The sequence below is a fragment of the Ambystoma mexicanum genome, chromosome 12 (assembly GCF_040938575.1).
Source record: "Ambystoma mexicanum isolate Mex_15411 chromosome 12, UKY_AmexF1_1, whole genome shotgun sequence".
NCBI lineage: Eukaryota > Metazoa > Chordata > Amphibia > Caudata > Ambystomatidae > Ambystoma > Ambystoma mexicanum.
In genome coordinates this window covers 1,246,655,136-1,246,669,865 of record NC_090936.1, presented here as the reverse complement: position 1 = coordinate 1,246,669,865, position 14,730 = coordinate 1,246,655,136, and positions in this window count along the sequence as shown.

Below are 14,730 nucleotides of genomic sequence, written 5' to 3'. Positions count from 1 at the left end.
CGCCCCATGCATGTTCTCTCTCAGTCATGATGGCACGTGGGTGTATGGGAGTTGAATAGTGAAGGTACGCCCATGCATGTTCTCTCTCAGTCATGATGGCACATGGGTGTATGGCAGTTGGATAGTGATGGTATGCCCCATGCATGTTCTCTCTCAGTCATGATGGCGCGTGGGTGTATGGGAGTTGGATAGTGATGGTACAACCCATGTATGTTCTCTCACTCATGATGGCACGTGGGTTTATGGGAGTTGGATAGTGATGGTACAACCCATGTATGTTCTCTCACTCATGATGGCACGTGGGTGTATTGGAGTTGGATAGTGATGGTAAGTCCCATGCATGTTCTCTCTCAGTCATGATGGAACGTGGGTGTATGGGAGTTGGATAGTGATGGTACGACCCATGTATGTTCTCTCACTCATGATGGCACGTGGGTGTATGGGAGTTGGATAGTGATGGTACAACCCATGTATGTTCTCTAACTCATGATGGCATGTGGGTGTATGGGAGTTGGATAGTGAAGGTACACCCCATGCATGTTCTCTCTCAGTCATGATGGCACGTGGGTGTATGGGAGTTGGATAGTGATGGTATGCCCCATGCATGTTCTCTCTCAGTCATGATGGCACGTGGGTGTATGGAAGTTGGATAGTGATGGTACGCCCCATGCATGTTCTCTCTCAGTCATGATGGCACGTGGGTGTATGGGAGTTGGATAGTGATGGTACGCCCCATGAATGTTCTCTCTGAGTCATGATGGCACATGGGTGTATGGGAATTGGATAGTTATGGTACGCCCATGCATGTTCTCTCTCACTCATGATGGCACGTGGGTGTATGGGAGTTGGATAGTGATGGTACGCCCCATGCATGTTCTTTCTCAGTCATGATTGCACGTGGGTGTATGGGAGTTGGCTAGTGATGGTACAACCCATGTATGTTCTCTCACTCATTATGGCACGTGGGTGTATGGGAGTTGGATAGTGATGGTACGCCCCATGCATGTTCTCTCTCACTCATGGTGGCACGTGGGTGTATGGGAGTTGGATAGTGATGGAACGCCCCATGCATGTTCTCTCTCACTCATGGTGGCACGTGGGTGTATGGGAGTTGGATAGTGATGGTAAGTCCCATGCATGTTCTCTCTCAGTTATGATGGCACAGGGGTGTATGGGAGTTGGATAGTGATGGTACAACCCATGTATGTTCTCTCACTCATTATGGCACGTGGGTGTATGGGAGTTGGATAGTGATGGTGCGCCCCATGCATGTTCTCTCTCACTCATGGTGGCACGTGGGTGTATGGGAGTTGGATAGTGATGGTACGTCCCATGCATGTTCTCTCTCAGTCATGATGGCACGTGGGTGTATGGGAGTTGGATAGTGATGGTACAACCCATGTATGTTCTCTCACTCATGATGGCACGTGGGTGTATGGGAGTTGGATAGTGAAGGTACGCCCATGCATGTTCTCGCTCAGTCATGATGGCACGTGGGTGTATGGGAGTTGGTTAGTGATTATACGCCCCATGCATGTTCTCTCTCAGTTATGATGGCACGTGGGTGTATGGGAGTGGGATAGTGATGGTACGCCCATGCATGTTCTCTCTCACTCATGATGGCATGTGGGTGTATGGGAGTTGGATAGTGATGGTACGTCCCATGCATGTTCTCTAACTCATGATGGCACGTGGGTGTATGGGAGTTGGATAGTGATGGTACGACCCATGCATGTTCTCTCTCAGTCATGGTGGCACGTTGGTGTATGGGAGTTGGATAGTGATGGTACAACCCATGTATGTTCTCTCACTCATGATGGCACGCGGGTGTATGTGAGTTGGATAGTGATGGTACGCCCCATGCATGTTCTCTCTCAGTCATGATGGCACGTGGGTGTATGGGAGTTGGTTAGTGATGGGACGCCCCATGCATGTTTTCTCTCAGTCATGATGGCACGTGGGTGTGTGGGAGTTGGATAGTGATGGTACGCCCATGCATGTTCTCTCTCACTCATGATGGCATGTGGGTGTATGGGAGTTGGATAGTGATGGTATGTCCCATGCATGTTCTCTCACTCATGATGGCACATGGGTGTATGGGAGTTGGATAGTGATCGTACGACCCATGCATGTTCTCTCTCACTCATGATGGCATGTGGGTGTATGGGAGTTGGATAGTGATGGTACGACCCATGCATGTTCTCTCTCACTCATGATGGCATGTGGGTGTATGGGAGTTGGATAGTGATGGTACACCCCATGTATGTTCTTTCTCAGTCATGATTGCACGTGGGTGTATGGGAGTTGGATAGTGATGGTACTCCCCTTGTGTATGTTCTCACTCACTCATGATGGCACCTGGGTGTATGGGAGTTGGATAGTGATGGTACGTCCCATGCATATTCTCTCTCACTCATGATGGCACGTGGGTGTATGGGAGTTGGATAGTGATGATACACCCATGTATGTTCTTTCTCAGTCATGATTGCACGTGGGTGTATGGGAGTTGGATAGTGATGGTACTCCCCTTGTGTATGTTCTCACTCACTCATGATGGCACGTGGGTGTATGGGAGTTGGATAGTGATGGTACGTCCCATGCATATTCTCTCTCACTCATGATGGCACGTGGGTGTATGGGAGTTCGATAGTGATGGTACACCCCATGTATGTTCTTTCTCAGTCATGATTGCACGTGGGTGTATGGGAGTTGGATAGTGATGGTACTCCCCTTGTGTATGTTCTCACTCACTCATGATGGCACGTGGGTGTATGGGAGTTGGATAGTGATGGTATGCCCATGTATGTTCTTTCTCAGTCATGATGGCAGGTGGGTGTATGGGAGTTGGATAGTGATGGTACTCCCCTTGTGTATGTTCTCTCTCACTCACGATGGCACGTGGGTGTATGGGAGTTGGATAGTAATGATATGCCCATGTATGTTCTTTCTCAGTCATGATGGCAGGTGGGTGTAAGGGAGTTGGATAGTGAAGGTACGCCCCATGCATGTTCTCTCTCACTCATGATGGCACGTGGGTGTATGGGAGTTGGATAGTGATGATACGCCCCATGCATGTTCTCTCTCAGTCATAATGGCACGTGTGTGTATGGGAGTTGGATAGTGAAGGTACGCCCCATGCATGTTCTCTCTCAGTCATGATGGCAGGTGGGTGTATGGGAGTTGGATAGTGAAGGTACGCCCCATGCATGTTCTCTCTCACTCATGATGGCACGTGGGTGTATGGGAGTTGGATAGTGATGATACGCCCCATGCATGTTCTCTCTCAGTCATAATGGCACGTGTGTGTATGGGAGTTGGATAGTGAAGGTACGCCCCATGCATGTTCTCTCTCACTCATGATGGCATGTGGGTGTATGGGAGTTGGATGGTGATGGTACGCCCCATGCATCTTCTCTCTCACTCATGATGGCACGTGGGTGTATGGGAGTTGGATAGTGATGGTACGCCCCATGCATCTTCTCTCTCACTCATGATGGCACGTGGGTGTATGGGAGTTGGATAGTGATGTTACGCCCCATGTATCTTCTATCTCACTCATGATGGCACGTGGGTGTATGGGAGTTGGATAGTGATGGTACGCCCCATACATGTTCTCTCTCAGTCATAATGGCACGTGGGTGTATGGGAGTTGGATAGTGAAGGTACGCCTCATGCATGTTCTCTCTCAGTCATGATGTGACGTGGGTGTATGGGAGTTGGATAGTGAAGGTACGCCCCATGCATGTTCTCTCTCAGTCATGATGGCAGGTGGATGTATGGGAGTTGGATAGTGAAGGTACGCCCCATGCATGTTCTCTCTCAGTCATGATGGCACGTGGGTGTATGGGAGTTGGTTGGTGATGGTACGCCCCATGCATGTTCTCTCTCAGTCATGATGGCACGTGGGTGTATGGGAGTTGGATAGTGATGGTACGCCCATGCATGTTCTCTCTCACTCATGATGGCATGTGGGTGTATGGGAGTTGGATAGTGATGGTACGTCCCATGCATGTTCTCTCACTCATGATGGCACGTGGGTGTATGGGAGTTGGATAGTGATGGTACGACCCATGCATGTTCTCTCTCACTCATGATGGCATGTGGGTGTATGGGAGTTGGATAGTGATGGTGCGACCCATGTATGTTCTCTCTCGCTCATGATGGCACGTGGGTGTATGGGAGTTGGATAGTGATGGTACGTCCCATGTATGTTCTTTCTCAGTCATGATTGCACATGGGTGTATGGGAGTTGGATAGTGATGGTACTCCCTTTGTGTATGTTCTCTCTCACTCATGATGGCACGTGGGTGTATGGGAGTTGGATAGTGATGGTACGCCCACGTATGTTCTTTCTCAGTCATGATGGTACGTGGGTGTATGGGAGTTGGATAGTGATGGTACGCCCCATGCATGTTCTCTCTCAGTCTTGATGGCAGGTGGGTGTATGGGAGTTGGATAGTGATGGTACGCCCCTTGTGTATGTTCTCTCTCACTCATGATAGCACGTGGGTGTATGGGAGTTGGATAGTGAAGGTACGCCCCATGCATGTTCTCTCTCAGTCATGATGGCACGTGGGTGTATGGTAGTTGAATAGTGAAATTACGCCCATGCATGTTCTCTCTCAGTCATGATGGCACATGGGTGTATGGCAGTGGGATAGTGATGGTATGCCCCATGCATGTTCTCTCTCAGTCATGATGGCACGTGGGTGTATGGGAGTTGGATATTGATGGTACAACCCATGTATGTTCTCTCACTCATGATGGCACGTGGGTGTATGGGAGTTGGATAGTGATGGTACAAACCATGTATGTTCTCTCACTCATGATGGCACATGGGTGTATTGGAGTTGGATAGTGATGGTAAGTCCCAAGCATGTTCTCTCTCAGTCATGATGGCATGTGGGTGTATGGGAGTTGGATAGTGATGGTACGACCCATGTATGTTCTCTCACTCATGATGGCACGTGGGTGTATGGGAGTTGGACAGTGATGGTACAACCCATGTATGTTCTCTAGCTCATGATGGCATGTGGGTGTATGGGAGTTGGATAGTGAAGGTACGCCCCATGCATGTTCTCTCTCAGTCATGATGGCACGTGGGTGCATGGGAGTTGGATAGTGATGGTACACCCCATGCATGTTCTCTCTCAGTCATGATGGCACGTGGGTGTATGGAAGTTGGATAGTGATGGTACGCCCCATGCATGTTCTCTCTCAGTCATGATGGCACGTGGGTGTATGGGAGTTGGATAGTGATGGTACGCCCCATGAATGTTCTCTCTCAGTCATGATGGCACGTGGGTGTATGGGAGTTGGATAGTTATGGTACGCCCCATGCATGTTCTCTCTCACTCATGATGGCAGGTGGGTGTATGGGAGTTGGATAGTGAATGTACGTCCCATGCATGTTCTCTCTCACTCATGGTGGCACATGGGTGTATGGGAGTTGGATAGTGATGGAACGCCCCATGCATGTTCTCTCTCACTCATGGTGGCACGTGGGTGTATGGGAGTTGGATAGTGATGGTAAGTCCCATGCATGTTCTCTCTCAGTTATGATGGCACAGGGGTGTATGGGAGTTGGATAGTGATGGTACAACCCATGTATGTTCTCTCACTCATTATGGAACGTGGGTGTATGGGAGTTGGATAGTGATGGTGCGCCCCATGCATGTTCTCTCTCACTCATGGTGGCACGTGGGTGTATGGGAGTTGGATAGTGATGGTACGACCCATGCATGTTCTCTCTCAGTCATGATGGCACGTGGGTGTATGGGAGTTGGATAGTGATGGTACAACCCATGTATGTTCTCTCACTCATGATGGCACGTGGGTGTATGGGAGTTGGATAGTGAAGGTACGCCCCATGCATGTTCTCTCTCAGTCATGATGGCACGTGGGTGTATGGGAGTTGGTTAGTGATTATACGCCCCATGCATGTTCTCTCTCAGTTATGATGGCACGTGGGTGTATGGGAGTGGGATAGTGTTGGTACGCCCATGCATGTTCTCTCTCACTCATGATGGCATGTGGGTGTATGGGAGTTGGGTAGTGATGGTACGTCCCATGCATGTTCTCTAACTCATGATGGCACGTGGGTGTATGGGAGTTGGATAGTGATGGTATGACCCATGCATGTTCTCTCTCAGTCATGGTGGCACGTGGGTGTATGGGAGTTGGATAGTGATGGTACAACCCATGTATGTTCTCTCACTCATGATGGCACGTGGGTGTATGGGAGTTGGATAGTGAAGGTACGCCCCATGCATGTTCTCTCTCAGTCATGATGGCACGTGGGTGTATGGGAGTTGGTTAGTGATGGGACGCCCCATGCATGTTTTCTCTCAGTCATGATGGCACGGGGGTGTATGGGAGTTGGATAGTGATGGTACGCCCGTGCATGTTCTCTCTCATTCATGATGGCATGTGGGTGTATGGGAGTTGGATAGTGATGGTATGTCCCATGCATGTTCTCTCACTCATGATGGCACATGGGTGTATGGGAGTTGGATAGTGATCGTACGACCCATGCATGTTCTCTCTCACTCATGATGGCATGTGGGTGTATGGGAGTTGGATAGTGATGGTACACCCCATGTATGTTATTTCTCAGTCATGATTGCACGTGGGTGTATGGGAGTTGGATAGTGATGGTACTCCCCTTGTGTATTTTCTCACTCACTCATGATGGCACGTGGGTGTATGGGAGTTGGATAGTGATGGTACGCCCATGTATGTTCTTTCTCAGTCATGATGGCAGGTGGGTGTATGGGAGTTGGATAGTGATGGTAAGCCCCTTGTGTATGTTCTCTCTCACTCACGATGGCACGTGGGTATATGGGAGTTGGATAGTGATGGTACGCCCCATGCATATTCTCTCTCAGTCTTGATGGCAGGTGGGTGTATGGGAGTTGGATAGTGATGGTAAGCCCCATGCATGTTCTCTCTCACTCATGATGGCACGTGGGTGTATGGGAGTTGGATAGTGATGATACGCCCCATGCATGTTCTCTCTCAGTCATAATGGCACGTGTGTGTATGGGAGTTGGATAGTGAAGGTACGCCCCATGCATGGTCTCTCTCAGTCATGATGGCAGGTGGGTGTATGGGAGTTGGATAGTGAAGGTACGCCCCATGCATGTTCTCTCTCAGTCATGATGGCACGTGGGTGTATGGGAGTTGGATAGTGATGGTACGCCCCATGCATCTTCTCTCTCACTCATGATGGCACGTGGGTGTATGGGAGTTGGATAGTGATGGTACGCCCCATGCATCTTCTCTCTCACTCATGATGGCACGTGGGTGTATGGGAGTTGGATAGTGATGGTACGCCCCATGTATCTTCTCTCTCACTCATGATGGCACGTGGGTGTATGGGAGTTGGATAGTGATGGTACGCCCTATACATGTTCTCTCTCAGTCATAATGGCATGTGGGTGTATGGGAGTTGGATAGTGAAGGTACGCCTCATGCATGTTCTCTCTCAGTCAGGATGTCACGTGGGTGTATGGGAGTTGGATAGTGAAGGTACGTCCCATGCATGTTCTCTCTCAGTCATGATGGCAGGTGGATGTATGGGAGTTGGATAGTGAAGGTACGCCCCATGCATGTTCTCTCTCAGTCATGATGGCACGTGGGTGTATGGGAGTTGGTTGGTGATGGTACGCTCCATGCATGTTCTCTCTCAGTCATGATGGCACGTGGGTGTATGGGAGTTGGATAGTGATGGTACGCCCATGCATGTTCTCTCTCACTCATGATGGCATGTGGGTGTATGGGAGTTGGATAGTGATGGTACGCCCCATGCATGTTCTCTCACTCATGATGGCACGTGGGTGTATGGGAGTTGGATAGTGATGGTACAACCCATGTATGTTCTCTCACTCATTATGGAACGTGGGTGTATGGTAGTTGGATAGTGATGGTGCGCCCCATGCATGTTCTCTCTCACTCATGGTGGCACGTGGGTGTATGGGAGTTGGATAGTGATGGTACGTCCCATGCATGTTCTCTCTCAGTCATGATGGCACGTGGGTGTATGGGAGTTGGATAGTGATGGTACAACCCATGTATGTTCTCTCACTCATGATGGCACGTGGGTGTATGGGAGTTGGATAGTGAAGGTACGCCCCATGCATGTTCTCTCTCAGTCATGATGGCACATGGGTGTATGGGAGTTGGTTAGTGATTATACGCCCCATGCATGTTCTCTCTCAGTTATGATGGCACGTGGGTGTATGGGAGTGGGATAGTGTTGGTACGCCCATGCATGTTCTCTCTCACTCATGATGGCATGTGGGTGTATGGGAGTTGGGTAGTGATGGTACGTCCCATGCATGTTCTCTAACTCATGATGGCACGTGGGTGTATGGGAGTTGGATAGTGATGGTATGACCCATGCATGTTCTCTCTCAGTCATGGTGGCACGTGGGTGTATGGGAATTTGATAGTGATGGTACAACCCATGGATGTTCTCTCACTCATGATGGCACGTGGGTGTATGGGAGTTGGATAGTGAAGGTACGCCCCATGCATGTTCTCTCTCAGTCATGATGGCACGTGGGTGTATGGGAGTTGGTTAGTGATGGGACGCCCCATGCATGTTTTCTCTCAGTCATGATGGCACGTGGGTGTATGGGAGTTGGATAGTGATGGTACGCCCATGCATGTTCTCTCTCACTCATGATGGCATGTGGGTGTATGGGAGTTGGATAGTGATGGTATGTCCCATGCATGTTCTCTCACTCATGATGGCACATGGGTGTATGGGAGTTGGATAGTGATCGTACGACCCATGCATGTTCTCTCTCACTCATGATGGCATGTGGGTGTATGGGAGTTGGATAGTGATGGTACACCCCATGTATGTTATTTCTCAGTCATGATTGCACGTGGGTGTATGGGAGTTGGATAGTGATGGTACTCCCCTTGTGTATTTTCTCACTCACTCATGATGGCACGTGGGTGTATGGGAGTTGGATAGTGATGGTACGCCCATGTATGTTCTTTCTCAGTCATGATGGCAGGTGGGTGTATGGGAGTTGGATAGTGATGGTAAGCCCCTTGTGTATGTTCTCTCTCACTCACGATGGCACGTGGGTATATGGGAGTTGGATAGTGATGGTACGCCCCATGCATATTCTCTCTCAGTCTTGATGGCAGGTGGGTGTATGGGAGTTGGATAGTGATGGTAAGCCCCATGCATGTTCTCTCTCACTCATGATGGCACGTGGGTGTATGGGAGTTGGATAGTGAAGATACGCCCCATGCATGTTCTCTCTCAGTCATAATGGCACGTGTGTGTATGGGAGTTGGATAGTGAAGGTACGCCCCATGCATGGTCTCTCTCAGTCATGATGGCAGGTGGGTGTATGGGAGTTGGATAGTGAAGGTACGCCCCATGCATGTTCTCTCTCAGTCATGATGGCACGTGGGTGTATGGGAGTTGGATAGTGATGGTACGCCCCATGCATCTTCTCTCTCACTCATGATGGCACGTGGGTGTATGGGAGTTGGATAGTGATGGTACGCCCCATGCATCTTCTCTCTCACTCATGATGGCACGTGGGTGTATGGGAGTTGGATAGTGATGGTACGCCCCATGTATCTTCTCTCTCACTCATGATGGCACGTGGGTGTATGGGAGTTGGATAGTGATGGTACGCCCCATACATGTTCTCTCTCAGTCATAATGGCATGTGGGTGTATGGGAGTTGGATAGTGAAGGTACGCCTCATGCATGTTCTCTCTCAGTCATGATGTCACGTGGGTGTATGGGAGTTGGATAGTGAAGGTACGTCCCATGCATGTTCTCTCTCAGTCATGATGGCAGGTGGATGTATGGGAGTTGGATAGTGAAGGTACGCCCCATGCATGTTCTCTCTCAGTCATGATGGCACGTGGGTGTATGGGAGTTGTTTGGTGATGGTACGCCCCATGCATGTTCTCTCTCAGTCATGATGGCACGTGGGTGTATGGGAGTTGGATAGTGATGGTACGCCCATGCATGTTCTCTCTCACTCATGATGGCATGTGGGTGTATGGGAGTTGGATAGTGATGGTACGTCCCATGCATGTTCTCTCACTCATGATGGCACGTGGGTGTATGGGAGTTGGATAGTGATGGTACTACCCATGCATGTTCTCTCTCACTCATGATGGCATGTGGGTGTATGGGAGTTGGATAGTGATGGTACGCCCATGTATGTTCTCTCTCGCTCATGATGGCACGTGGGTGTATGGGAGTTGGATAGTGATGGTACGTCCCATGTATGTTCTTTCTCAGTCATGATTGCACATGGGTGTATGGGAGTTGTATAGTGATGGTACTCCCTTTGTGTATGTTCTCTCTCACTCATGATGGCACGTGGGTGTATGGGAGTTGGATAGTGATGGTACACCCACGTATGTTCTTTTTCAGTCATGATGGCACGTGGGTGTATGGGAGTTGGATAGTGATGGTACGCCCCTTGTGTATGTTCTCTCTCACTCATGATGCCACGTGGATATATGGGAGTTGGATAGTGATGGTACGCCCCATGCATGTTCTCTCTCAGTCTTGATGGCAGGTGGGTGTATGGGAGTTGGATAGTGATGGTAAGCCCCATGCATGTTCTCTCTCACTCATGATGGCACGTGGGTGTATGGGAGTTGGATAGTGATGGTACGCTCCATGCATGTTCTCTCTCAGTCCTAATGGCACGTGTGTGTATGGGAGTTGGATAGTGAAGGTACGCCCCATGCATGTTCTCTCTCAGTCATGATGGCAGGTGGGTGTATGGGAGTTGGATAGTGAAGGTACGCCCCATGCATGTTCTTTCTCAGTCATGATGGCACGTGGGTGTATGGGAGTTGGATAGTGATGGTACGCCCCATGAATGTTCTCTCTCAGTCATGATGGCACGTGGGTGTATGGGAGTTGGATAGTGATGGTACGGCCCATGTATGTTCTCTCACTCATTATGGCACGTGGGTGTATGGGAGTTGGATAGTGATGGTACGACCCATGCATCTTCTCTCTCACTCATGATGGCACATGGGTGTATGGGAGTTGGATAGTGATGGTACGCCCCATGCATCTTCTCTCTCACTCATGATGGCACGTGGGTGTATGGGAGTTGGATAGTGATGGTACGCCCCATGCATGTTCTCTCTCAGTCATGATGGCACGTGGGTGTATGGCAGTTGGATAGTGATGCTACGCCCCATGCATGTTCTCTCTCACTCATGATGGCATTTGGGTGTATGGGAGTTGGATAGTAAAGGTACGCCCCATGCATGTTCTCTCTCAGTCATGATGGTACGTGGGTGTATGGGAGTTGGATAGTAAAGGTACACCCCATGCATGTTCTCTCTCAGTCATTATGGCAAGTGGGTGTATGGGAGTTGGATAGTAAAGGTACGCCCCATGCATGTTCTCTCTCAGTCATGATGGCACATGGGTGTATGGGAGTTGGATAGTGACGGTACGCCCCATGCATGTTCTCTCTTAGTCATGATGGCACGTGGGTGTATGGGAGTTGGATAGTGAAGGTACAACCCATGCATGTTCTCTCTCAGTCATGATGGCACGTGGGTGTATGGGAGTTGGATAATGATGCTACGCCCCATGCATGTTCTCTCTCACTCATGATGGCATGTGGGTGTATGGGAGTTGGATAGTGATGGTACGTCCCATGCATGTTCTCTCACTCATGATGGCACGTGGGTGTATGGGAGTTGGATAGTGATGGTACGACCCATGCATGTTCTCTCTCACTCATGATGGCATGTGGGTGTATGGGAGTTGGATAGTGATGGTACGCCCATGTATGTTCTCTCTCGCTCATGATGGCACGTGGGTGTATGGGAGTTGGATAGTGATGGTACGTCCCATGTATGTTCTTTCTCAGTCATGATTGCACATGGGTGTATGGGAGTTGGATAGTGATGGTACTCCCTTTGTGTATGTTCTCTCTCACTCATGATGGCACGTGGGTGTATGGGAGTTGGATAGTGATGGTACGCCCCTTGTGTATGTTCTCTCTCACTCATGATGCCACGTGGATATATGGGAGTTGGATAGTGATGGTACGCCCCATGCATGTTCTCTCTCAGTCTTGATGGCAGGTGGGTGTATGGGAGTTGGATAGTGATGGTAAGCCCCATGCATGTTCTCTCTCACTCATGATGGCACGTGGGTGTATGGGAGTTGGATAGTGATGGTACGCTCCATGCATGTTCTCTCTCAGTCCTAATGGCACGTGTGTGTATGGGAGTTGGATAGTGAAGGTACGCCCCATGCATGTTCTCTCTCAGTCATGATGGCAGGTGGGTGTATGGGAGTTGGATAGTGAAGGTACGCCCCATGCATGTTCTCTCTCAGTCATGATGGCACGTGGGTGTATGGGAGTTGGATAGTGATGGTACGCCCCATGCATCTTCTCTCTCACTCATGATGGCACATGGGTGTATGGGAGTTGGATAGTGATGGTACGCCCCATGCATCTTCTCTCTCACTCATGATGGCACGTGGGTGTATGGGAGTTGGATAGTGATGGTACGCCCCATGCATGTTCTCTCTCAGTCATGATGGCACGTGGGTGTATGGCAGTTGGATAGTGATGCTACGCCCCATGCATGTTCTCTCTCACTCATGATGGCATTTGGGTGTATGGGAGTTGGATAGTAAAGGTACGCCCCATGCATGTTCTCTCTCAGTCATGATGGTACGTGGGTGTATGGGAGTTGGATAGTAAAGGTACATCCCATGCATGTTCTCTCTCAGTCATTATGGCAAGTGGGTGTATGGGAGTTGGATAGTAAAGGTACGCCCCATGCATGTTCTCTCTCAGTCATGATGGCACATGGGTGTATGGGAGTTGGATAGTGACGGTACGCCCCATGCATGTTCTCTCTTAGTCATGATGGCACGTGGGTGTATGGGAGTTGGATAGTGAAGGTACAACCCATGCATGTTCTCTCTCAGTCATGATGGCACGTGGGTGTATGGGAGTTGGATAATGATGCTACGCCCCATGCATGTTCTCACTCAGTCATGATGGCACGTGGGTGTATTGGACTTGAAAAGTGATGGTACGGTTCATGCATGTTCTCTCTCAGTCATGATGGCACATGGGTGTATGGGAGTTGGATAGTTATGGTACGCCCATGCATGTTCTCTCTCACTCATGATGGCACGTGGGTGTATGGGAGTTGGATAGTGATGGTACGCCCCATGCATGATCTTTCTCAGTCATGATTGCACGTGGGTGTATGGGAGTTGGCTAGTGATGGTACAACCCATGTATGTTCTCTCACTCATTATGGCACGTGGGTGTATGGGAGTTGGATAGTGATGGTACACCCCATGCATGTTCTCTCTCACTCATGGTGGCACGTGGGTGTATGGGAGTTGGATAGTGATGGTACGCCCCATGCATGTTCTCTCTCAGTCATGATGGCATGTGGGTGTATGGGAGTTGGATAGTGATGGTACAACCCATGTATGTTCTCTCACTCATTATGGCACGGGGGTGTATGGGAGTTGGATAGTGATGGTACGCCCCATGCATGATCTCTCTCACTCATGGTGGCACGTGGGTTTATGGGAGTTGGATAGTGATGGTACGCCCCATGCATGTTCTCTCTCAGTTATGATGGCACGTGGGTGTATGGGAGTTGGATAGTGAATGTACGTCCCATGCATGTTCTCTAACTCATGATGGCACGTGGGTGTATGGGAGTTGGATAGTGATGGTACGCCCATGCATGTTCTCTCTCACTCATGATGGCATGTGGGTGTATGGGAGTTGGATAGTGAATGTACGTCCCATGCATGTTCTTTCTCACTCATGATGGCACATGGGTGTATGGGAGTGGGATAGTGATGGTACGCCCATGCATGTTCTCTCTCACTCATGATGGCATGTGGGTGTATGGGAGTTGGATAGTGAATGTACGTCCCATGCATGTTCTCTAACTCATGATGGCACGTGGGTGTATGGGAGTTGGATAGTGATGGTACGACCTATGCATGTTCTCTCTCAGTCATGATGGCACGTGGGTGTATGGGAGATGGATAGTGATGGTACAACCCATGTATGTTCTCTCACTCATTATGGCACGTGGGTGTATGGGAGTTGGATAGTGATGGTACGCCCCATGCATGTTCTCTCTCACTCATGGTGGCACGTGGGTGTATGGGAGTTGGATAGTGATGGTACGCCCCATGCATGTTCTCTCACTCATGATGGCACGTGGGTGTATGGGAGTTGGATAGTGATTGTACGACCCATGCATGTTCTCTCTCAGTCATGATGGCACGTGGGTGTATGGGAGTTGGATAGTGATGGTACAACCCATGTATGTTCTCTCACTCATTTTGGCACGTGGGTATATGGGAGTTGGATAGTGATGGTACGCCCCATGCATGTTCTCTCTCACTCATGGTGGCACGAGGGTGTATGGAAGTTGGATAGTGATGGTAAGTCCCATGCATGTTCTCTCTCAGTCATGATGGCATGTGGGTGTATGGGAGTTGGATAGTGATGTTACAACCCATGTATGTTCTCTCACTCATGATGGCACGTGGGTGTATGGGAGTTGGATATTGAAGGTACGCCCCATGCATGTTCTCTCTCAGTCATGATGGCACGTGGGTGTATGGGAGTTAGTTAGTGATGGTAAGTCCCATGCATGTTCTCTCTCAGTCATGATGGCACGTGGGTGTATGGGAGTTGGATAGTG